The sequence below is a fragment of the Macrobrachium nipponense genome, chromosome 38, assembly GCF_015104395.2.
Source record: "Macrobrachium nipponense isolate FS-2020 chromosome 38, ASM1510439v2, whole genome shotgun sequence".
NCBI lineage: Eukaryota > Metazoa > Arthropoda > Malacostraca > Decapoda > Palaemonidae > Macrobrachium > Macrobrachium nipponense.
The window spans coordinates 21,326,099-21,351,147 of NC_061098.1; the positions used below are offsets into that span (position 1 = coordinate 21,326,099).

Here is a 25,049-nt window from a genome sequence, read left to right on the forward strand (position 1 = left end):
TTTTTTTTGCTGTTGGTGGAAATATACGTTGCTTTCAGTTTTTATCACATGATTGCTTGTGGGTTTTTATTTGATCAGTAGTCTGAGCGACAATTTTTTTTTTTGCCGATCATTCGTATGTATTTCATGTAAAAAAAATTATTTAAATAGTGATTTTACGGTTTTATATAAGAAATATTATATAGTAAAAAATAGGTTTTATTTTGATTTAATTTATTTTCTCTTCACTGTTCTCTCAAATTATGTATCTATGAACACAGATACATTGTAATTTGAAAACCAGCTAATCTGCTTAAGATAGGTCTTATATATTAGCCTGTTGAGCCTATTGGTTTTCCATTTTTTAGTTCTCTGTTAAGGAAAAGTATTGAGATGGATTTGTCTGTCCGTCTGCACTTTTTCTCTCCGCCCTCAGATCTGAGAAACTATTGATGCGAGAGGGATGCAAATTGTTATGTTGATCATCCACCCTCCAATCATCAAACATACCAAATTGCAGCCCTCTACCCTCATTAGTTTTTTAAATTTTATTTATGGTTAAAGTTAGCCATTATCGTGCTTCTGGCAGCGTTATAGAACAGTCCTGCACAGGGCCGTGGCTGAAAGTTTCATGGGCCGCACCTCGTACAGTATTATACCGAGACCTCCGAATAGTAATAAGTATATCTTAGTTTATCCAGAAAACTGAGCTGGTTAATAGCTCTCCCAGGACTGGCCCGAAGGCTAGGAACCAGTTCGTTACCTAGCAGCGGGACCTACAGCTTATTGTGGGATCCGAACCACGTTACATCGAGAAATTTAATTTATAATCACTAGAAATAAATTTCTCTGATTCCACGTTCCCAGAGCGAGACCTCCCGAAGATGGATCTATTTTCGGTGGCCTTGGTTACATGCTGTGCAGAAACTCGAATGTGCGGAAGAAACTTCGGCGTAATTTTTACTTGTTTTCATTCAACCGGGAGTAAATTTATGACCGTTTTTTTTTTTTTACCCTTCATTTTTTTGCCGTTGGTGTGTCAAAGGAGTATTTTTTTGGAAGACCGACGGGAAGGGCAACTGAATGCTGTTACGGCGTCCAAGACTGGCGTTGGTGGACGAAAGAGAAAGGAAAAGAGTGAGCCCCTTTTCCGATTGAAAGGAGAGAGACCCACCTCATATTTAATTAAGGAAGAATGATGCATGCAGGCAAGACAAAAAAAAAAAAAAAAAAAAAAAAGATAAATAAAACTATTCTTTGTGAACTCTTGCTTTATAACTCTCCCATCTCAGTATTAATGTGATTCAGTTACAAAAGGAATTACTGTATTTAACGCTTAACAGATGATATTATGAGGTTAACAAATGAGAGATCTTATATTGTTTATTACTTGTGAGTATACATATGTATCTTTTCACTCGCATGATTTCTTTTTCCGACAGAACTTCGTCGTCGATTGCCATCACTCCCGAAGCGCATCCATCCAACGGCGGCACTATCGACCATGCAGCCATTTCTGCTCGTCATTTCCCCTTTGGCTTTGTGTGCCCATAGAGGGGGAAGAGGGCAGATAAAATTGACGTTCACGTGTGATAGAGTCGAAGTAGATCGGTTAGTAAACAGACAGGCGTTTGGGGAGGAGGAGGAGCAGGAGGAGCAGGAGGTGGAGGTGGAGGTGGAAGGCGTTGCAAGGAGCCGCGCAAATGTATGTAAATTGACACCGAGTTCAGGGGAAAGAGAGTGAGTGGCAGGTTGATTAGTATTCCAGCTGGTCCCTCTGTTGCCGAGTGTACAATTTTCCGCTATGATAGGAAGGTATTGGAGGACGACCTCCAAGGAACAAGGGTGAGGGAAAAATTTTTAGAGAGAGAGAGAGAGAGATCTGTGCCTATGTCTAGGGTATTGGAGGACGACCTCCAAGGAATAAGGGTTAGGAAAAAATTTGTAGAGAGAGAGAGAGAGAGAGAGAGAGAGAGAGAGAGAGAGAGAGAGAGAGATCTGTGCCTGTGCGTAGGGTATTGATGTCTAGGGTACTGGAGGACGATCTCCAAGCAACAAGGGTTAGAGAAAAGTTTGTAGAGAGAGAGGAAGAGAGAGCACGACATCTGTGCTTGTGCCTGAGAGAAAGATGAAAGGACTTTAAAGAAGAAACGGAATACAAAGAATAGGGGAGGAAAGGGAAAGCCTCCCCCAACCGATGAGGACGACCCCCATGGAAAATGCATCAGGAGAGAGAGAGAGAGAGAGAGAGAGAGAGAGAGAGAGAGAGATAGCCCTTTCGTGGTGGAATAAAGCAAACGAGCTTTGAGTGAAAGGAATAGATCACCATTCGTCAGTTAGGAGGCAGTGAACGAACGGGTCCTAACGTTAAGAAACAGGAAGAGGAAGCGAAAACATATTATTTTGTATTGGAACCGAAAGTGTCTTGTTGACAGGAAATAATGACATTTGTGTGCAACGTTAGCGTACTTATTTGAAGAATTTTCCTTATTTTGGGTTACTTTTGGAAGTAAATGGTACATGTTTGCTACTATTGAACATTACGAAAACATCTACTTTCCAGTTACGTATACTAAGTACATACAGTTTGTATATATGTATATATATATATACATATATATATATGTGTTTGGTGTGTGTGGATGTGGTGGGTGGGTGTATGTATGATAGGTATATGGGTTCGTGTATGTATGTTAAGAATGGTATTGTTGCATTAATTCATTTGATGACATAAAGTCAAAATCACTTGTGAGTAAGTGACAAAACTCCAATATACTTAATATATATATATATATATATATATATATATATATATATTATATATATGTGTGTGTGTGTGTGTGTGTGTGTGTGTGTGTGTGTGTGTGGTGTCTATCTATGTATGTATATGTATTTTTAGAGAAGAAGCAATCTTCCAGTATGAGCACCACGGTTGAGTGTTCTCCCCTGTGCAGCCGCAGTACGATTTAGCTCACAGCTAACCAAAGAACACATTTACTTTCTCTTCTGGTGAAGCCATGCGTCAACAGCTTTTCTCGAAAAACACGTGATTTTCAGATTTTAAGTTTCAGAAATTTTGAAAAATACTTGATAAAACAGGTAATAAAGAAAGCTTCAGAAGAACAGAATAACTAGACGCATGAAACTTTCTTATCCTTCCTACAGTTTAATTCTGTCATGTATCGTTACGATGCTACGAGTATTTTGAATTGCGCCATGCCTTTATGGATACCCTGTACATTATGTGAAGACTGAGGTATATGAGACTTTGCTCTTGTTGATCGACTGGCTGGTTTCTTTATTCTTAATGTTAATAAGAGTGCTTGTGTTTAAAACACCTTTCCATCATCAAATTCCAGTGCCAAAAGTAACATTAACGTAATTCACGGAATAGATAGTGCCCGAAAGGAGATTTAGGAGGTAGCCTCACACACACACAGTAGTTAACTGACAGAAAATGGGGGGTCTGGGAAGATAAGCCTGAAAATAGGCTAGATATGGAGGGTTGTAAGTTACCATTTCCACGCAAAGTCTCAGGATGAAATGCGAGCGGGGGCGCGAACTAAGGATATGTGGTAATGGGAGCCATTGTGGGGAGAATGGATTGTGTTAGTTCTTTTCGGGGACTTGGGTGTAGCCTTATGGGGAGGGAGGCTGTATGGGGAGGAACTAGGTCGGGTTAGGCTGGAGATTCTTAATAATATCCACGGCTTATACTGCTTAGCCTTCTCCTCTAGATGAAGACGCTCAAGAAAAAGACGATTATTAAAAAAATAGTAATAAGAATCTCTCTCTCTCTCTCTCTCTCTCTCTCTCTCTCTCTCTCTCTCTCTCTCTCTCTCTCTCTCTCTCTCTCACGCACGCTCGGAATTGACGATAATGAATCCAGCTATGGAAAACACAACGCGTACCAATTTGTTTTCTGTTTAATAGCGATATTCTGCTGGCAATGAACGATAGTTTAACTCATTAAATCTTCAATAGAATGCGAAGTATCGGTATTATCCTTAATGTAAGTGCGATGCAATTGCATTATTCCTTGAAAATGGACGTAATTTTACTAGGGACGGGTACACTACTCTCTATATTTTTGTAATAGTTTGTGCTAGAGTAGATTATTGAATAAATAAACTCTAAGATGGAGAGTCTCTTTCTTTTTCCATTTATGTAAGGTAAGTGAGAGAGATCGAATCAACAAATATGGCCTTAAGGCAGGAAGGTCCTTTTTGATATTTTATTAATATAAAAGGAAGGTTTTCTGCTCTCTTCCTAACTTCTCTCTCTCTTCCTTCTCTCTCTTCTTCCTCTCTTCGTCGAGAGGTAGATTGAATTTGGAAATAAATTAAGTATGAAAGAGACCCCCCCCTTCTTTTTTTTTTTTTTCCTGTTTTTTGGCCTTGTAGAAGGCAGTGTTAGCAGTGCGCTGTACGCCAATTATATTGTATATATATGTGTGTGTATATATATATATATATATATATATATATATCTATTATATATATCTAATAAAAGGAGCCATTAAAACACCAAAATATGAGAGAGAATAGTATTATATTGCAGAGACTGTCTCCCTCTTCATCTACCTGAAGAGGGAGACAGTCTCTGCAATATAGTACTATTCTCTCTATATTTTGGTGTTTTTATGGGCTCCTTTTATTAGATATATATATATATATATATATATATATATATATATATATATATATATATATACATATATATATACATACATACAAACACACACACACACACACATATATGTACAGTATAATTGGCGTACAGCGCACTGATAACACTGCCTCTACAAGACCAAAAAACAGAAAAAAAAAGGGGGGGGGCTCTTTCATACTAAATTTATTTCCTAATTCAATCTACCTCTCAGAGAGAGAGAGAGAGTGAGAGAGAGAGAGAGAGAGAGAGCAGAAACCTTAATAAAATATCAAAAGGACCTTCCGGCTTAAGCTTATTTGTTGATTCGATCTCTCTCTCTCTCTCTCTCTCTCTCTCTCTCTCTCTATATATATATATATATATATATATATATATATATATATATATATATATATATATATATATATATATATATATATATATATATATATATAATATATATGAAGGGTGTCCACAAAGTTCCAGTACCATTACAAGTAATTATTGCCTGTAATGGTACAGGGACTTTATGGACACCATATATATATATATATATAATATTATATATATATATATATATATATATATAATATATATATATATATATGTTATATATTTATATATATATATATAGAGAGAGAGAGAGAGAGAGAGAGAGAGAGAGAGAGAGAGAGAGAAGAGTGCAATATTGTACTTGAAAGTTATTGCTTCAGTTGTTAAAATAATGGATCAATATCTAAACGAAAAATAAGTAATGAGGTAACCATTAAAAAAATAATCCTACAGGTAATTGGCGAGGTGCCATTTCTTGGTATTCCTTTGCCTCATCATCGTTGTTTGGCACCTAGAGTCTTTTATCCTCGTTTTTTTTCTTCACTCTCATTTCCTTTTCAGAGAAGGTAACGTACCCCGTCAGCTTTTTTTACAAGTAATTTGACTCTACTTCAGATGATGTACAGCTTCATTTGACTTCTAATTCCAGTTTCCCTTTTCTGGAAACGAACACTTCTTTCTCTCGCTCTTCGAACTGATATAAAAGTCTGTCGTCCAACTCTAATTCTGTGTAGTGGATTCCAGTACCAACTACACTGGTCATTGCAGATGTCGGATGAGGATCGATAAATGGCAACATTCTTCATCCGTCTGCTACTTAAGGAGAAACATTTTCCAATCATTTTTATTCTTCGGACAGGATTGGGGAGTTCTTTGTATTGTAAAAGGTGTTACTTTGGATGTTTAATCGCTGCTTTGCAATAAACGCGATGTATAGAGACGGTACTTCAATTTAACTTTATAAAGGGAGGTTATATAATATCGAAAATTTTGCACCATTTTTACTTCACAATTACTACGATATTTCAGGAACTCTTAATTAACTTGACTCTGACGTTCAACATTTTCAGTGGCATTCTTGCAGTCGTCAACAGCTGGGAAATCAGAGAGGTAAGGTGAACTCTGCAGTAATCAGCTCCCGATATTCTGAGAGCTCTGTAACGAGTACCGTTTGTCACCGAGAGGGAGTTTGACTCAGAACAGCCAGCTATGGTTAATTAGATTTAATTCAAAGTGCCATGCCAATTAGTCTCTCTCTCTCTCTCTCTCTCTCTTCTCTCTCTCTCTCTCTCTCTCAAGGACCCTGAAAGGAGAAATATTTTCTTGGCATGTATACATTTTGTGTTGGTGTCTTTTTACTTTTAACTACTTCCGTTTATCACTTAAAAGTACTTTCGATTTTTTATATTTATTGAAGACTCTCTCTCTCTCTCTCTCTCTCTCTCTCTCTCTCTCTCTCTCTCTCTCTCTCTCTCACATATTTCAGTTCTCCCAAAGTTTACATCTTTGATAACTTCTGGCTACCCATATTAAAAGGCCTCAAGAAACTCGTAATGAGAGCTGACAATTATTAAAGCTGAGAGGGACACGCACCGGTAATGAAGCAGCTTCATGACAGGTAATTGTCTTTTAACAGCTCGTGTTGGTTCTCAGTCCCCGAGAAGCTAGATATATATAATATATATTATATATATCAATATAAAATATTATATATATTATATTTATATATACTATATATATATATATAATACAGGTAGTAGTCTAATTAATTATTTGACTGATACCATTTCTGGGAGTTATTTGGTGTTCACAGGGCATTTCATTACAGTATAGATCTGGCAACAACACAAAGTTAACATGGAAATGATATATTGGTATTTATACAAAATCTGCTGGGTATGTGGTATATGTAAGTTGACAATCAACTGGCGGAAGGGAGTTAGAAAGAAAATATCGGGTAGAGCAAGAGAGACCCTTGTTATTGGGTTGAATTTTGGTAGACGTTGCTTTGCCGACGACCAATCAGAGGGAAAGTTCATGAATTTTCATGTTGTTTAGATAGAGGTCTTCAAGGATACAAGGTCATCCCGGGGCCTCTTCGGTAAACAAGCATCCCGGTGGTAGCTACTATAGTAGATTCATATCAACCGTGCATTTGATGTCTAGGCCAGTCCCTTACGACGCTCCTGATTGGCTGTTGATAAGCCATTCACAGGGCTGGAAACTCTCAGTCTCTCTCTCGAAAGTTCACATATGCAGCATCTGTGTTCCGAGCTCTCCTGAGGGATACTTTTGAAAGGAGAGGCGGAACATACATCCTGCCTACGTGAACTCTTGCGAGAGACTGGGTTTCCAGCCCTGTGATTGGCTTATCAACAGCCAATCAGGAGCGTCGTAAGGGACTGGCCTAGAAATCAAATGCACAGTTGATGTGAATCTACTATAGCATATCTCTAATAAGGCGGAGGCCACGCTTATGACGTTAACGCTTGCTAATGACATTATCCCGAAGAAGGTCGCAGGCTAGCCTCCTCGAAAGACGAGTCCTACTTAGTCATTTTACCAGATTTTTTTATATATTCATTTTGTCCTTTGGAGCTCGTTCATACCATAGCCTGGCGACATTGATTTTAAGTATGGAATGAGAGGTCTTATTTTAAAAGAAATATATATATATATATATATATATATATATATATATATATATATATATATATATATATATATACTTTGGTTGTCCATATAATAAGATTCCCAAGGAGCAGCAGTCGCTGGTACGCAGGATCGACGACACTGGCCTGTACTTGGTTGGTTCACCCCCCGGCGAGCTGTCTGCTACGCTCAGCCTTGGCTTGGCAGCAGATAGACAAGGAACTCCCACTTCTCCCGCCAGGTGCGAATTATACGCTCTGTAATTGGTTTTTTGTGTGCAAAAACACTGCACTGGTGGACATTCATTTCCAACTATGTGAAATCTACAGAGAAAAGTGTATGAGCGTACAATAAATGCGCAAATGGTGCAGAGAATTCAAAGACGGACTTGCAGACGTCCATAACGCATTTCAGAACCGAAGGGGAGCTGAAAGAAGAGGTCTTCAGCTACCTTCGCGGAGCGGCGGGAGAGTTTTACGATTCAGGCATAAAGAAGATGGTAAACCACATGCAAAAATGCATTGATCTCAACGGTGATTATGTAGAAAAATAGGAAAAAGTCAAGCTTTCCAAAAATGTATTATTCAATGCCAATAATCATTGTTTTTCATTATGAAAAATCTTTGTGAACCATCTTTTACGGACAACCCTCTTGTACGTATATAATATATATATATTATCTATATATATTATTATTATATATATATATATTATATATATTTATAATATATATATATATCGTTAGTATATAATATACAAACGGACCCCGCCCGGTGAGGGAGGTCTAGTGCCATCACTGCCCATTCCTTTTACTGTACCTCCTAACGATAGTGCAGCTTCTAATTCACCTTGCTTTTGAATTGATTTAAACCCCAAAATGGAGTTCCGTAAGATGATAAGCGCATCTTCCTTGGACAGAATTCGACCTATAACTTTTGGGGTTTAAGCATAAGAGAGTGATAAATTTCGCAGAGCAGTCATTGAAAGTAGGTATATATTTGAGTATATGCTTGTATATACAAATGCATTTACTACACTACAACTGCAGATCGGTAAGTTATCAATTTCTCTTTAGTTTTTCATTAGTTTTTTAATTATATTTTCAGCGACTGAATTTATGATCGAGGATAAAGTGTCACGTCGCGGTTCAGAGATCTGCTTTGTTAAATGTCTGGGCCTTTTTCACCTTCCCTCTAAATCTAAATCCTAAACAGTGATGAATATTCATATAGTTTTCTCGTATTCTGAAGATCTATATGTAGAAATTCATCCATAATTATGTTTTATCCTTAATGTAGAAATAACCAGTCATTGAGTTGTTACTCTCCCATTCAAGTTGTTCTTGCGCCATGGTCAATATTGACATTTATATTCGATGAAGATATATTGATATGGAGAGAAGAGATTTGATAGAAGGCAGTGGAGAAAAGGCGCATCAGGCAACCGACCCCTTAATGTAGGGATTAACGGTGGGAAAGTAGAAGATATATTGCTTTTCCTTTTTATTCAGCCGAGAGAGATTAAAGTTTTTCCTTTCCATTTCCAAACACCATATGTTGGGACTGAGCCCCATGTGCGTTGCGTATCTCATTTAATTAGCGCATTTGATGAAGGTTTATTTTGGAAGCTAGAATATAAAGGAGAGGGAAAAACTTGACCCGAGACCACTGTCTTGAGATAAAAGCGGGTTGGGCAATATCTGGTGTCTGGAACCATCTGCCATTAAACGAGAATCTTGGGAACGGAGAAAGATAACAGCAGAAAAAAATGTAAATAATAAAAACCACGTTCATCTTACCAAAAGAAAGGGGATGAAATTAAAAGTAATTATAAAAAATGACTTGAATTTGAGTTGGGAGGGATAGGCGTTGTCTTAAGACGGCTGAAATAATTAAGCTCCTGAACGGGACTAGATTTTAAAGCGAAAATTGAAAAAAATTTAAGAAGGAAAATTTAAAGTAAGCAAAGCAAGGTAGGAAAGGGAAATTGTAAAAGTGAAAAAAATAGAATAGAAAAAATAACCACGAGGTTAACTTGAGAAGGGAAGGAGGTGACTAAATAAAAACGATGTTCAGCTATATCATTTTGCCCAAGAAGACAATGTAGTGCAATCCAACAATCCAAGTAGGAGAGAGGATTTATCTCTCCTGAGGCTCAAGATTGAAGGAAAGACAACAAGATGCTGTGGGGCTTTCAAGCTGTTGATAAGCTTCTGGTTCACGACCACTTTTGCCATCCTTTCTTCCTTTCTTTTTCCTTCTTGTTTTCATGTTTATTATTTGGGTTCTCTATATCTTCTCCATCTTATTTATTTTATTATATGGGTGAAGTGCTATTTATGTGCGTACTATTTTTCATAAATCTTTACAAAGACTAATAGTATCCAGCGTTTCTGTTCTGCAAGGACTAAGCAGGCCCGTTGACCCCGTGGGGGGATAGTGCCATCAGTGTACCCTCATGTGGTGCACTGTAGGCATTACTTAAGGTTCTTTGCAGCGTGCCTTCGGCCCCTAGCTGCCACCCTTTTCGTTACTTTTACTGTACCTTCTTTCATATTCTTTTTATTCCGTCTTACTTTCCACCCTCTTCTAACAATTGCTTCATAGTGCAACTGCGAGGTTTTCTTCTTCTTACACCTTTCAGACGTTTTACTCTCAATTTCCATTTCAGCGCTGAATGACCTCGTAGGCCCCAGTGCTTGGCCTTTGACCTAAATAATATACTCAGTTCAATTCAGCAGGCCTGTTCATATTTTTTTCACGAGTGGAAGATGGTCCTTAATGTTATATAATTTATAACTCACTTTAAAAACCTTTTATCTTACAGGTACTTTGCTTTAAAAACTTGTCAGGTGCTACGACTGTATTAGGTTTCCCCTAAATCCTGCAAGTGGATGTTGGTGGGACGACTGAACCATTATTTTACAATGCGTTCGGTATCTTCAAAGAAATTACCATGAGTGTGTATGTCGTTGCGAAATCGATGACCGGTGCATTTTTTATTTGTGCCTTTACTATATCCTCGATTTAATCGATTTTTTTCTTAATCTAAAAGAGAGGAGACTTAGATTATATGGAAATGTGATTTGTGCTCTTACGATCTCATCGATTAAATATACATAAGAAAAGAGAGAGACTTAGAGTATATGGAAAAGTGATTTGTGCCTTTAAGATATCCTCGAGTAAATCGACTTTAATTTATTCATTTTTTGTTAAGAAAAGAGACTTAGATTATGTGGAAATGTGATTGGTGCCTTTACGATATCCACGATTAAATTGCTTTTTTTTTTATAAGAAAGGAGACTTAGATTATATGGAAATGTGATTTGTGCTTTACAATATACTTGATTAAATCGAGTTTATTTTTTAAAAAAGAAAGGAGAAACAGATTATATACAAATGTGATTTTTTTTTTTCGTTATAAGTTAGAATATGAAAGTCGTACACTTTTCTTTGTATGTCTTTCTTCAAAATGGCATTCTGAAGTTTCGCAAAACTAGCCGGGAGCATTGCAGATTTCAAATAGTTTCTGTTTCAGCTCTGTCAAGATGTCATTTTCCTCTTGTTTAACTCTCCGTACTGGAGGTTCGTGAATTGTCGAGTTCTTTTATTAAAACCTCTGTAACTGACAGATTTCGTTGTTTTAAATACCGTCTCTAGGAGGAGAGAGAAAATAAATCATAAACGTTCAGAGGATTTGCCATCTTTTTAACACTCGCAACGAAAAACTTATAGGAATTATTTCTAGCGCTTCTGGTTTATTTCGCTGATATATTTTCCTAAGAAGTTTGTTAACGGGAGAATAAATTATGAAGGAGTAATGCAGAATTATGAACTTAATGAGAGCATAGTTCACCAAGTCATTGATTTTTCCACTTTATAGAATCGAAAACTTGAATTTCTGGGCTGCCTCCTTATGCCTAAACGCATGACCTCAAGAACCTTTCAAAAATGTTTTTGTTAAATAAAAATACTACGTTACAGAGAAAATAAAACATCGAAAGTATTGTTATCATCCTTATTCTTTATTGACTTTGAAATGGAGATTAAGAATTTTAGTCATAGCGTAACAATAAATCTAACGTGGCAAAAATTAATATCCGAAGAAATGTCAGATAGTTTTCCATACGGAATATACAGAAATGACTGAGACAAGGTAAAGTAACCGAAGAAATTCAATTGATGGTGACTTCGTCATATTAAAGAATAAAATTCAATTGATGTTGACTTAGTCATATTAAAGTATAAGGGTAATATTTTATATGCATTATATTTTTACTGTAGTATTCCTTCAGAGAAGTGAAAATGTGAAAACACTTAGCTTCCCTTTATACCTAAGTTTTCCTGTTCATCTTTCTTACTTGAAATGTGAATTGGCAGCCAAAGCAGTCATACAATGCAGTGACTTTGGTCATTCGTCCGATTCCTTTGAAACTTTTGCTTTGATATCGCAAGGAAACTCAGTCTGTCTAATTGCCTCCATTAACCGATATGTCACAGAGCAATGAATTGTCCTTTTGTTTAGCGGCCAACTTGTAACGGGAGTGAGATTAAAGAAGAAATCTCCACAATTGCCAACTTTTATTCACCAAATGCCAAATATGCCATTTTTATTTGAATAGTTATTCGGTCGACTTCTTGTAATGACTGACATTGTTTCTAAAGAGGCGGGATTTCTAAAGCTCTCGATTATTAGTCTGAGTAAGTTTTCATCATAAGAATTTAATTTGGCCTTTGCATATGAATTCTTTTCTTGTGAACAGTGTGAAGTCTTTGTCTTCTGGGCCTTTTTCCCTTCAGTTGGAGGTGAAATAGAAATAGCTCAGTAAGACAGACCTGTAGCGTTTGAGGATTAATAATTTCTCTCCAGGAAAATAGGATATTACATTTCTTGCCCCGGAGCTCAAAGGTGAGATGGATGGGAGGGAGAGAACCTCTTTTGTTATTAATTAATTGTGTGTGGAGAGAGCCAGTTGGTAATTCCGCCCGGAAAGCGGAGGTCTCTGAAGGCTTCGACAAAGGCAAGGAGCTCGGAGAATTCTCTCTCTCTCTCTCTCTCTCTCTCTCTCACACACACAAAGTGGTAAGCGTCGGCTTGCAAACTAAGGGACCCGTGTGAGATTCCCACCGAAGGAGCGACTAACTAGCTGGTTTCTTCCAATCCACCATGACTGTTGACCTAAGCTGTGACCTGTCTGTTAGTTGGCTGTCGTTGGTCGACCTAGTTGTTAGTCGGCTGCAGCCTGTGTAGAGAGAGAGAGAGAGAGAGAGAGAGAGATAAAAATTGGAGCTTGTATTCATTGCTACGTCGAAATGTATACTTATAACAACGAGTACTACTCGGCGAGGTAATCCTCACTCCAGTTTTGTCTGCCTGTGTGTCTGTCTGTCTGTCGAACCTTATTCTATCAAAAATCAGGTGAAGAAAACTGCAACTAGCTTGTATGAGTATTAATGATAAAGTATTGGAAATAGTTGGTATTTTGTAGTTTGGTGGTCCGTATGCTTTTTTTTTTTTTTTTTTTTTTTTTTTTTTTTTTTTTGCGATGCAACTCAAGCTCCGCCAAAGTTCATTACTTCTTCACCTTCATTTCTGCCTTCTTTAAAATGTCCTTCCGCATTTCCTCCCCTCATTGTCATATGCCATTATCCGTCTCGTCTTTTTCCCTCCTCTGCATTTTTCGTTTTCGCATATCCTTTCTTTCTTTTTTTTCCTCCCCCATTATCGGTAGGATTGCTTTCTTCCTCTCTTCTCCCCCTACAGACTTCCCGCCCTTTTCGATTACACCCTCCCTCTCTCCCACCCTTCCTCCCACCCCCACCCCCTCTGGACTTGGATCTCCATTTGATCGGAGTTTTATCTTCTTCGTTTTTCTCTTTTCCTTTTTTCTCTCCGAAGATGTCTCTCTTTAGTGGTCTCATTTCCTGTATCCTTGGACTTGTTTTTCTTTTTTTTTAAGATGGTAATAATTTTATATTTCTCTCTCTCTCTCTCTCTCTCTCTCTCTCTCTCTCTCTCTCTCTGGACGTGAACATTCTGTTGTAATGTTTCTCTCATGCTATATTTTTTCGGTAAATTCTCTCTCTCTCTCTCTCTCTCTCTCTCTCTCTCTCTCTCTCTCTCTCTGGACGTGAACAGATCAGGCCTTTCAGTCGGTATTAAATACCAGTAATTTACCACTTTGTTTTCTAACTTTCTCCCTCCTTTTTACCTCCCTCTTATGCTCCAATTTATCTTTGTCCTTCTCATCCTTCCCTCCTCCCCCTTCCTTTATCTCCAGCGACAAAGAGATGCGTCTCGACGACGAGAATAAATTGTCTTTTTACCTCTCTCTCTCTCTCTCTCTCTCTTCTCTCTCTCTCTCTCTCTCTGTTTCATCATTCTTCTCTCCTTTTCCCCTCCCCTCCCTAGGGAGAAATGTAAGTTTGGTTGGTAATCTAGTAATCTAATAGGTTTCCATTTAATAGGAAAAGAAATCTCTCCCCCACCCCCCACCCCCCGATATTCTCCATTCTAAATAGTTTGGTGAATGATTTAATGTTTCGAGCGGTAGTACCTTTATTTCTATAAATATCTAGGAAGTTCTCTCTTGTCTCTCTCCATAAATCGTTCTCTTTATCTATCTCTTGATGACGGCCTCCTTATTTGATGGCGGTCTCTTATATTCGTTCCGCATCTGTGGAGTTAGTTCCCATCAAACTTGTACTTGAATTTCTATTTTCAATGGCCTTCATTTATTTCCTTTCTCATAAATTGTATTCTAGACCCTCCCACTAATTACTCGTCTGCCTCTGTAATCACTACTTTGCCTTCTTCGTTTTCCTCTATCTCCTTACCATCGTGAATGATCTCTCTCTCTCTCTCTCTCTCTCTCTCTCTTCTCTCTCTCTCTCTCTCTCTCATATCAAAAGATCACAGAAAAAGGCATCAGGGAGGGTACATCTGATTGGCTCGATAATTAATGACACCAAGTCTTTCCGGGAGAATCAAAGGTCCCGATGAAAAAGACCGGAAAAAAAAAAACTTCCCCCTGACACCCTCATTCTGGGTATCTAACCTCTCCCCCCCTTCCCTCTCTCCACCCTCCCAGCCCCCCCTCCCCCCTCATTTGGTTTATCGACATGCTGTTTTGTCTCCTCGATTTTAGTCTTCTCGTTCTTCATTTGTTATGCCTCTTTTTTTCGAATAGCAGATGACGAAACATGTCTCTCTCTCTCTTTCTCTCTAGATTTATTGCAGTGCTTGTCCTGATTTTACCTGTGCCATTTCCTTTGATAGATCCAGAGATGATACTTAATCATTGCTATCGTTATCATTATACTGCATATATATATATATATGATATATATATATATATATATATATATATATATAGATATATATAAAAAATATATTAATAGTAATTTATTACTTTTTGTTGTTGATGTTCTCATACACTTGATGTTCAGTCGAACTTGGAATACATTACTATTCTAATACTTTCTTCCTTGCATTTTAATACGTTGTTGATTTACTAATTTATTTTTTTTTTGTTTCTTTAATAAGTGGGGTCTCTTCTTTCTGTATTTTCTTTTACCTTGTCTTACTTCATCCTAATGAACACCGTATTCTTTGGAAGATTGAATTTAAAGTCAGTGACCCCTGTTTGCTTGTTCCATATGAATAGGTTCATCCTCTGAATAGTAGTAGTAATAATAATAATAATAATAATAATAATAATAATAATAATAATAATAATAATAATAACGATCAGGCAGAGATCCTCTGGGACTATGGTATCAGAACGGATAGGGTGATACGTGCAAATAGACCAGACGTGACGTTGATTGACAAAGTCAAGAAGAAAGTATCACTCATTGATGTCGCAATACCATGGGACACCAGAGTTGAAGAGAAAGAGAGGGAAAAAATAGATAAGTATCAAGATCTGAAAATAGAAATAAGAAGGATATGGGATATGCCAGTGGAAATCGTACCCATAATCATAGGAGCACTAGGCACGATCCCAAGATCCCTGAAAAGGAATCTAGAAAAGCTAGACGCTGAAGTAGCTCCAGGACTCATGCAGAAGAGTGTGATCCTAGAAACGGCGCACATAGTAAGAAAAGTGATGGACTCCTAAGGAGGAAGGATGCAACCCGGAACCCCACACTATAAATACCACCCAGTCGAATTGGAGGACTGTGATAGAGCAAAAAAAAAAAAAAATAAAATAAAATAAAATAAATAAATAAATAAATAATAATAATAATAATAATAATGATAATAATTTTATTATTATTAGTAGCAGCGCATTTTCATTATTTTTCACCTACACATTGATTATATTGCTTAATTAGTGTGTGAACAAAATCGAGGCTTCATGTCGGATGATTAGCCTACTTTGATTTGAACCTCATTATCTCCGTTTTTAAATTCAATTCATGAACCGGGAAACCAAGAATGAGGTCTTGACTTTTTAAGAGTAGATGTTTTTGGCGAGGTCACAAAAAAAAAAGGTATTCAATTCTTATGGTACAATTGATTTCTTATTTTTTTTATATTTTGTTTTGATCAGAAATGCCTGTTATGTGCGCAACGCTCATATTATACTTTAAGAAAAATTAGTGATATAATCGGGTAGATCAGGGATAATTGTATTCTATCTCTCTCTCTCTCTCTCTCTCTCTCCTCTCTCTCTCTCTCTCTCTCTCTCTCTCATATTCCAAAAACAACTGTCATCTGGGTTATTAGATACCAGCAGCAGATTACATTTCCTGATTCTTATTGAATTAAGCTTACAATTAAAAGTTTCGGAAATAGATTGGCATAATTTAATCAAGCAAAACTCGGGCGAAGTGTAAAAGCATTGATCCAGTTTTAAATAAGTTACTGATGCCCTGATGTTTGAACTGGTGCTTTTGCTGACTGCTTTCTATAATTTCACTGGTCTGTGAAGGCTTTCATTCATAATAATTTCATATAATTGCTCGATATTTTCCACTTCAGAACAGTTCACTCGTCACTAATGATAGTTGCTCATAGAATTTTTAGTGTAATATTGTTAAAGAATATTGTGCTGTGTTTGAATGTGGGCCTATTTCGATGCTTGCTTACGCATGCACACGCGCGCAAGCATATTAATATGCAACGGCGGCAATATTGCATATTACATCTGAGCCATGCGTAATTTATGCGATCGTGAACCAGGGTATATTTCGGCCGGGGAAATTCTTGTTAGATTTAACACTTTCGTTAAGTTATGGTCTAATTACGGCAATATTCCCGGAAATCTTTCAGCATATTAATTAGGACGTAAGTTAGGCGGCGTATTAGTGGTGCGATATAAAATGGCATTGGGATGGTCGGCCGGAAGGTCTTGATCACATTTGAGCGATTATATATATATATATATATATATTATATATATATATATATATATATATATATATATATATATATATATATATATATATATATTTCAGTTGTATTCCACATAAGAATATGAAATGGTTTATCTCAGAAAATGCCCAAACAATTTCGTACTCCAATGGACCTCTTCTTGGAGCGTCTATTAAGGAAAAAACGCTCCAAGAAGAAGTCCATTATAGGACGAAACTGTTGAGCATTTTTTGAGATAAACCATTTTCATTTTCCTATATGGAATACAACTGAATTACCATATCTTCATGCCTAAGAAGATTACCAGTACTATATATATATATATATATATATATATATATATATATATATATATATATATATAATATATATATATATATATATTATATTATATTATATATATTATATTTATATTGTGTGTTAAACCATTTACCCTACAGAACATGGCTGAAGATGAAAATAAGGCCAACGGCCGTTGTCGCATCAAAGCCTCAAATACTGAATCGAATGTTGATGAACTCCTGTGCAGCGAAGTAATGCATCATTAGCCGTTTTATGTACTTCCCCCACAGAAGCCCTGTCAAGCACCAGCCGAACTCTAACGTACACTGCGCCATTTATCCATGTCTTCTTATACGGCATTTCTAACTACGTAGATGTGAAAGGCCTCCTTGTAGCATACATACAACTATACATACAACCATGTGTAAAAAAAGAAAAAAGGTAGTAAAGGACCCTGTGTCGAAAGGCCTAGCAACCACTCCGTTGATTCAATTTCCCTTCGTGGCATTTGCCTTTATATATAGCATTCTTCATCTTCGTGATTCAGGCACACACACACACACACACGCACACACACACACACACACACACACACACACACACACATATATATATATATATATATATATATATAGATATATATATATATATACATATATATATATCTATATATCTATATATTTATATATATATATATATATATATATATATATATATATATATATATATATATATATATATATATATATATATATATATATATATATATATATATATTTAAGGAACAAGGGTAACGAAGACTTTTTTTTTTTCTTTCTTTCTTTTTGGGCATACGTTTCATGACACTAGTCACATTTCAAAAAATATATAATAGTTTTGCACAGTAGGTAGAGTCACAGTATTAAAAATTAATGGTGTTTTTCACATACCTAATTTTAAAGCTACGTTGCCATTTTTTTTCTTCATTTTAGTTCTCATGCGTTCCCCTCAGTTACATCTTTCTTTGCCCGTCCAGCTTCTTTAATCTTAACTGTGCTCCAGCTTTGACCTCTCCTTTAAAAAGAAAGTGTCTTGCGGCGGAGGCCAATGGAAGTCATGTGGGTATTTTCTCCAGAAGTTGACAGCCATCCTGTTCTCATGAAGGATTTTAGGAAATGACCTTTAACCGAGTGGCTGCTCACTACAAGAATAACTTCTGGGTATATAATTCATGCAGGAGATTCGTCTTTACCCGTAAATCAATTTCATCTCTTTTCTTTGCACCTCCTAGTTACTGTTGACTAACACCACTTGGAAACGAGTTACTGGAGCCACAGATGTAGACTAACAACACGGGGAAAACGATATTACTGGAGACACAGTGTAAGACTAACAACCCTGGAAACGAGGTACGGGAGCCACAGTTGTAGGCTAACCACACTTGGAAACGAGTTACTGGAGCCATAGCTGTAGACTAACACCACTTGGAAACGAGTTACTGGAGCCACAGATGTAGACTAACAACACCTTGGGAAACGAGTACTGGAAAGCCACAGATGTAGACTAACAACACTTGGAAACGAGTTACTGGAGCCACAGATGTAGACTAACAACACTTGGAAACGAGTTACTGGAGCCACAGTTGTAGGCTAACCACACTTGGAAACGAGTTACTGGAGCCATAGCTGTAGACTAACACCACTTGGAAACGAGTTACTGGAGCCCACAAGATGTAAAGACTAACCAACACTTGGAAACGAGATTACTGGAGCCGCTAGCTGTAGACTAACAACACTTGGAAACGACGTTACTGGAGCCACAGATGTAGGAAAACTAACAACAACTTGGAAAAACGAGTTACTGGAGCCAACAGATGTAGACTAACAATCAACTTGGTAACGAGTTACTGGAGTGCCCGCGATGGTAATGACTAACAACACTTGGCGAAACGAGTTACTGGAGCCCACAGTTGTAGGCTAACCACACTTTGGAAAACGAGTTACTGGATGCCATAGCTTGTAGACTAACACCACTTGGAAACCTTAGGTTAAAACTGGAGTTACAGATGGTAGACCAACAACCCTTGGAAATGTAGTTACTGGAAGCCAAACAGTTGGTGGCTAAACCAACTTGGAAACGATTTACTGGAGCCTACAGCTGTAAGGCTAACCACACTTGGAAAAGACGTTAGTTCCTGGAGCCATAGCTGTAGACTAACAACACTTGGAAACGAGTTACTGGAGCCACAGATGTAGACTAACAACACTTGGAAACGAGTTACTGGAGCCACAGCTGTAGACTAACCACACTTGGAAACGAGTTACTGGAGCCACAGCTGTAGACTAACACCACTTGGAAACGAGTTACTGGAGCCATAGCTGTAGACTAACACCACTTGGAAACGAGTTACTGGAGCCACAGATGTAGACTAACAACACTTAGAAACGAGTTACTGGAGCCACAGATGTAGACTAACAACACTTAGAAACGAGTATGAGCTTTTCGATCCTGTAAAGCAAATACGCCCAGTATTAATTTTTCCTCTAGAAGTTTCTGTTAAAAAAAATCTTCCTGTTCCACGATATTATTTAGACGTAAACTTCACTCTGTAACCGAGCAGCGATGCTTGAATCCCAATTTATTTCATTTGGAGAGAGGCCGGGGTATCATATTGTTCTTTATCCGTCACTTAAAACTTATTCCATTTTTTCCTCTACGTTATCTCTTACATTTGCTGTATCAGTAAGAAAAATAGAATTGGGGTTTATTGAAATTTAAGGATGTGATTTCGAAAACTGGCTGAATGTGACCGTTCTTTCAGCACAAATATAAAAAAAAAATTAAAGTCATCTCGTATGGGAGTTATTTTCATGTCGAAGCTCGAGGATTGTTTGATGCACAGCTATTACCACCGTCGACAATTTCGTAACATTGTACTGTATGCCATCGTTTGATGCAGACATTTTAGGTCTACACTCTTCCGAGTTGTAGAATTGAATGGCACTGGGACCTATGAGGTCATTTAAGCACTGGAAAGGAAGTTGAGAGTAGGTAAGTTGGAAAGGTGTAACAGGAGGAAAACCTCGCTATATAATTATTGGTTTAATTGTTAGTAGAGGGTGGATAGCAACATGGAAGAAAGAGATTATGAACGAACGAAGGGACTCTGCAGAGAAGCTTTTAATGCCTACAGTGCACCCCGTGAGGTGCGACGACGCCATTAACAACCCCCCCCCTCCCAAATCCTCGTACAGGGTTCAAAGTTGTGAGAGTGGTGGCTCGACGGCCTTAAGTGTACGTATATGTGGTTCTGAGTATATTTTGTGTATATGATCTAAAGGCCATCGAACTTTGAACATTTGGGTCATTTAATATTTTATTGGTTAAAAGACTTTATTTACATTAGATTATCTGCGCCATGAATTTTCATCTACAAAATATATTCGCGATGTCATTTGTTGTGTAACTTACTTCAATAGACTGAACTTTATTTTGCCATTTTATTGCTCATACCATACGGCACAGAACAGTAATACGCACGAACAGTGTTGTTTACTTTCTAATACCGTGCGTTTACCGAATATATATATTTTTGTTAGAATTTTTAATGGTTTGCATTGTCGAAAACCTATTCCGAGTGACGATTGTCCCGGAAATATTAATGATGTCATCTCCTCTCTCTACTCCAAACAGACTGCTGGAAATGAAAACCAACAGCGAATGTTGTACGGTTTTGTTTGGTATCGAAACAATAATCAGCTTTTCACTGATGAAACAATGGGGCCGTCACGAGCGCTGGAGTTGGCAACCTGCCTGGGTGGCTCTGCTTTATTGGTCTTCCTTTATGTATTTGATGTCGTATTTGGGCGTTACTGCGAATCCCCATAAAATGTGTTTGCGAGAAAACGGCTAATTGCACGGACATCATTTCTGTCAACAAAATACTTTTTTGAAGCTTTTAAGCTATCCTGATTGATTTGTAACATTGCCCGCAGAATCTTATTCCAAAGTGTATTCCTCGTTTAAAAAAAAAAAAAAAAATCCTGCTTATTGGAAATAAATGTGTTCATTTTCCTTTTATGAGATCGCTTCCCTCTTCATTTTGATGTCTTTTTTGTGGGCCATAGAGGGAGAGGCCAGAGATTATAATTTTAATAAATTCCCCAAAACTGCCTTTATGGCAGAATGGATATGGCCCATTTGATATGATGGTCGTGGCTTTCTTATTGCCTTTTCATTTCATATTGGTTTGGAACATAATAGGTATTTGTATCTCTCTCTCTCTCTCTCTCTCTCGTAGGTGAGTAGTGCCGTCATGCGGTGCACTGTAGGCATTACTCAAGGTTCTTTGCAGCGTCCGGTTTGCCCCTAGGTGCAACCCCTTTCGTTCCTTTTACTGTACCTCCGCTCATATTCGCATTCTGCCAGCTTACTTTCCACCCTCTCCTAACAATAGTTTCATAAAGCAACTGCGAGGTTTTCCTACTATTAATTTCCCTTTCCGCGTAGAATGACCTCACGGATCCCAGTGTTTGGCCTTGGGCTAAAATTCTACATCCCTCTCTCTCTCTCTCTCTCTCTCTCTCTGAATAGCATTTAGGCCCATAAAGAGGCAAAGACGGACAACATCTCCTCCTCCTCCTCCTCCTCCTCCTCCTCCTCCTCCTCCTTCCCCCGGCAGTGCGTAGTTCCCCATTGCCTTTTGAGGAGGGCATTAATATTGTCTCGATGGCCTTTAGGTGGCACCACACGAGATACTTGCTGGCTGAATCAGCTCCCGGATGGTAGCGTTATCTTTATCTATATCTGCCTCTATCATTTATGGATGGCCCACCAAAAGGAAACGATGTATTATACAGTTCCCAAGAGCATTATACAGTTCTACTTTATTATTCGTATCCTGAGTTTAAAGCTATTTTTTACCGCGTCTTTTTTTTTTCTGTCCGGCAGAAATGCTTTGTTAGGTTTACGGCTTTTTCGTTTATTTTCCCTTTTTAGGAACGTCGTTGTTTTATATAGCAGAAATTAATATTTATTGTTGGCGTTGAGGTTTTTTTTCTCTCTCATAGAAGTTTATATTGGGTTTTACTGTATATTTTTACCTCCGTAGAAATATTTGTATTTTTTTCCCGAGAGATGTCGTTCATTTTTTCCGTTTTCTCTCCGTGGACAGTGATTGGTGCTTAATGCCCTGGAACAAATGAAATTTTGATTTCGTCGTACTTGTGTAGGCAGCAGAACGATGAATCAGGATTCTCCTGTTTCAGGCTAACCGTTAACAGTGATATATGGTAAGACTTATGGTTTCTGGGGACGTGTTCATTAGCATTAGTAGGTTCTGTAGAGTTATATGCAAAGTATATGGTTATACAAACATAAGCACACACTCTTTGTATTTCCAACATACGCCTTATTCTCCTTTGGAAGGTATAACCGTAGAGGGGTACTCTTTTTTTTTTTCCAGTTTCCCAGTAACTCTCGAGTGAGGTTGCTAGCTCTACGCCTTGTGTTCATGATCCTACAGACGGTGTTACCCATTGCCAGCTAGTGAACTGGTGAGCAGTTGGCTGGGAGCAACCCACCGGCATAGCAAACGTGAGTCTGTACCATCGGCCATAGCGCCCACTTTAGATAATTACACATAAAACAACGTGGGCGATGGGGTTCCATCATTACCACGCAAATCATATATAAACCCAAAAAAAAAAAATATTATATTATCTATAATCTATATTATATATTATAATATAATATATATTGTACTATATATAATATCTATATATATATATATATATATATATATACACATGGTATAAGCCACAAAGGAAAGTGAAACATGGAGTAGCTACAAGACCATTCACTTTCTTTCGTGGCTTATACCTTTATTTTATGCATTTATCACGTTCCAAACTTTCGTGATTCAGTTACACACACACACACACACACACACACACACATATATATATATATATATATATATATATATATACCACTTTCACTCTCGGCCCTTTGAGCACCTGTTCCTTGGTTCATATTTTTCGTTTGCACCATCGTGAATCAGATCATTATCACCCTGCTGTTTGTTATTGAATTGGCACAGTTGCAGACCCCCAACACCTGACATCAGAAATTACCGCGCCCCATGTTCTTACCCTGGTCCGGCTGTAATACTGAGGGACGACTTAAATAACACGCAGTGAATACATTTAACAAAATACGATACTCCCTTCCACCCAACTGATTTATATAACTGCACTAAAGTAATACATACATTAATACGATAAGACTCCATTTCCCAATTAATAGAACTTATCTGATGTAGCAAATGCCTTATTCTCAGTCAAGGGCAAATTTCACATCTTTGTAAGGAAAAAATTTAACTCTTTTTGGTTTCTATACTTGTCTGTGACTGTTATTTCTCTCAGTGTTGCATCCTATGTCATTCTTTTGGAAACAATATCTGGTTATTTACATTCATTATGCTCAAGATTGGTCAAGCTTAAAATTCAAATGTATTTTTACTTATGAATATTCATAATTCAAATATATCTTCATTCTTAAAGTCATTTTTATATTACTCTAGTACTATCCCGTACAGTTTGAATGTTATAATACTTACTGAACAATTAAAATGTTATGTAACTTACGAGAAAGGAATAATTTCATTTTGTCAAAAAAATTTTCTCTCTCTCTCTCTCTCTCTCTCTCTCTCTCTCTCTCTCTCTCTCTCTCTCTCTCTCTCTCTCCCCAGTAAATATATTAGCGCATGCCAAAGGCAGTGAATAAACAGAAATCGCCAGCCAGAAATATTGCATTTACTTCAGCAAACAGGAAATCAAACAGTATTTGCATCCTGGACATACACATCTCCCATTGAAATAGTGAGCGTAGGCTGTGTTGACATAGCATTCCATCTTTATCATTCCAGTGCATTTGTTATGCATTTCATCTTCCTCCCCCCGGAAGGCCAAAAACGTCCCGGACCGAAAGCAAGGCCCCTCCAGTGGACCCATTTTGGGGGAGAACCCTGCTTTCGACGGGACACGCAGCAAACAAACATCAGCTTAGGTAAATTGGTCACTCAAAGTTCGACCGCGGGGGGAAATTGGACCGGAGGGAAGAAGTTTTGTTTTCTTTCGCCTCTGCCCCGACGGAACATTTGGAGCTTTTGCGGGTCATCTCGCTGTTATAAAAAGGCTTTTCGGTGGTCACTGCCTTCTCCTCACGGGCGAGAGACCAGATTTCAGTCCCTTGATTATGATTATTATTATTATTGTTATCATTATTTGTGGGAAAGCTCTCTGTCACAAGAGTTTATACAATGTTCTAAGGGGTCCACAATAATAAGAATGTTGAAAGTTCGTGCATAATGTATAAAAACTTTGTAAAAGCTTTTGAACCCTTCCCTGGGTTCATCTTCAAGGAAGGTTTCGAAATCTTTTATTAATTGTTTATAAATTATGCACGAACTTTTAACATTCTTATTATTGTGGACCAATTAGAAAATTATTATTATTATTATTATTATTTTTTAATCACAGTCCTCCAATTCGTCTGGGTGGTATTTATAGTGTGGGGTTCCGGGTTGCATCCTGCCTCCTTAGGAGTCCATCACTTTTCTTACTATGTGCGCCGTTTCCTAGGATCACATTCTTCAGCATAAGTCCTGGAGCTACTTCAACGTCTAGTTTTTCCAGATTCCTTTTCTGGGATATTGGGATCGTGCCTAGTGTTCCTATGATTATGGGTACAATTTCCACTGGCATATCCCATATCCTTCTTAGTTCTATTTT

General features: G+C 37.6%; 1 protein-coding gene across 4 annotated transcripts in view; it reads left to right on the forward strand.

Annotated features, from left to right (window-relative positions):
• Positions 1-25,049, forward strand: part of LOC135209700 (scavenger receptor class F member 2-like) — a 901,938-nt gene that overhangs the window by 465,228 nt on the left and 411,661 nt on the right. The gene's annotated exons all lie outside the window — the stretch shown is intronic.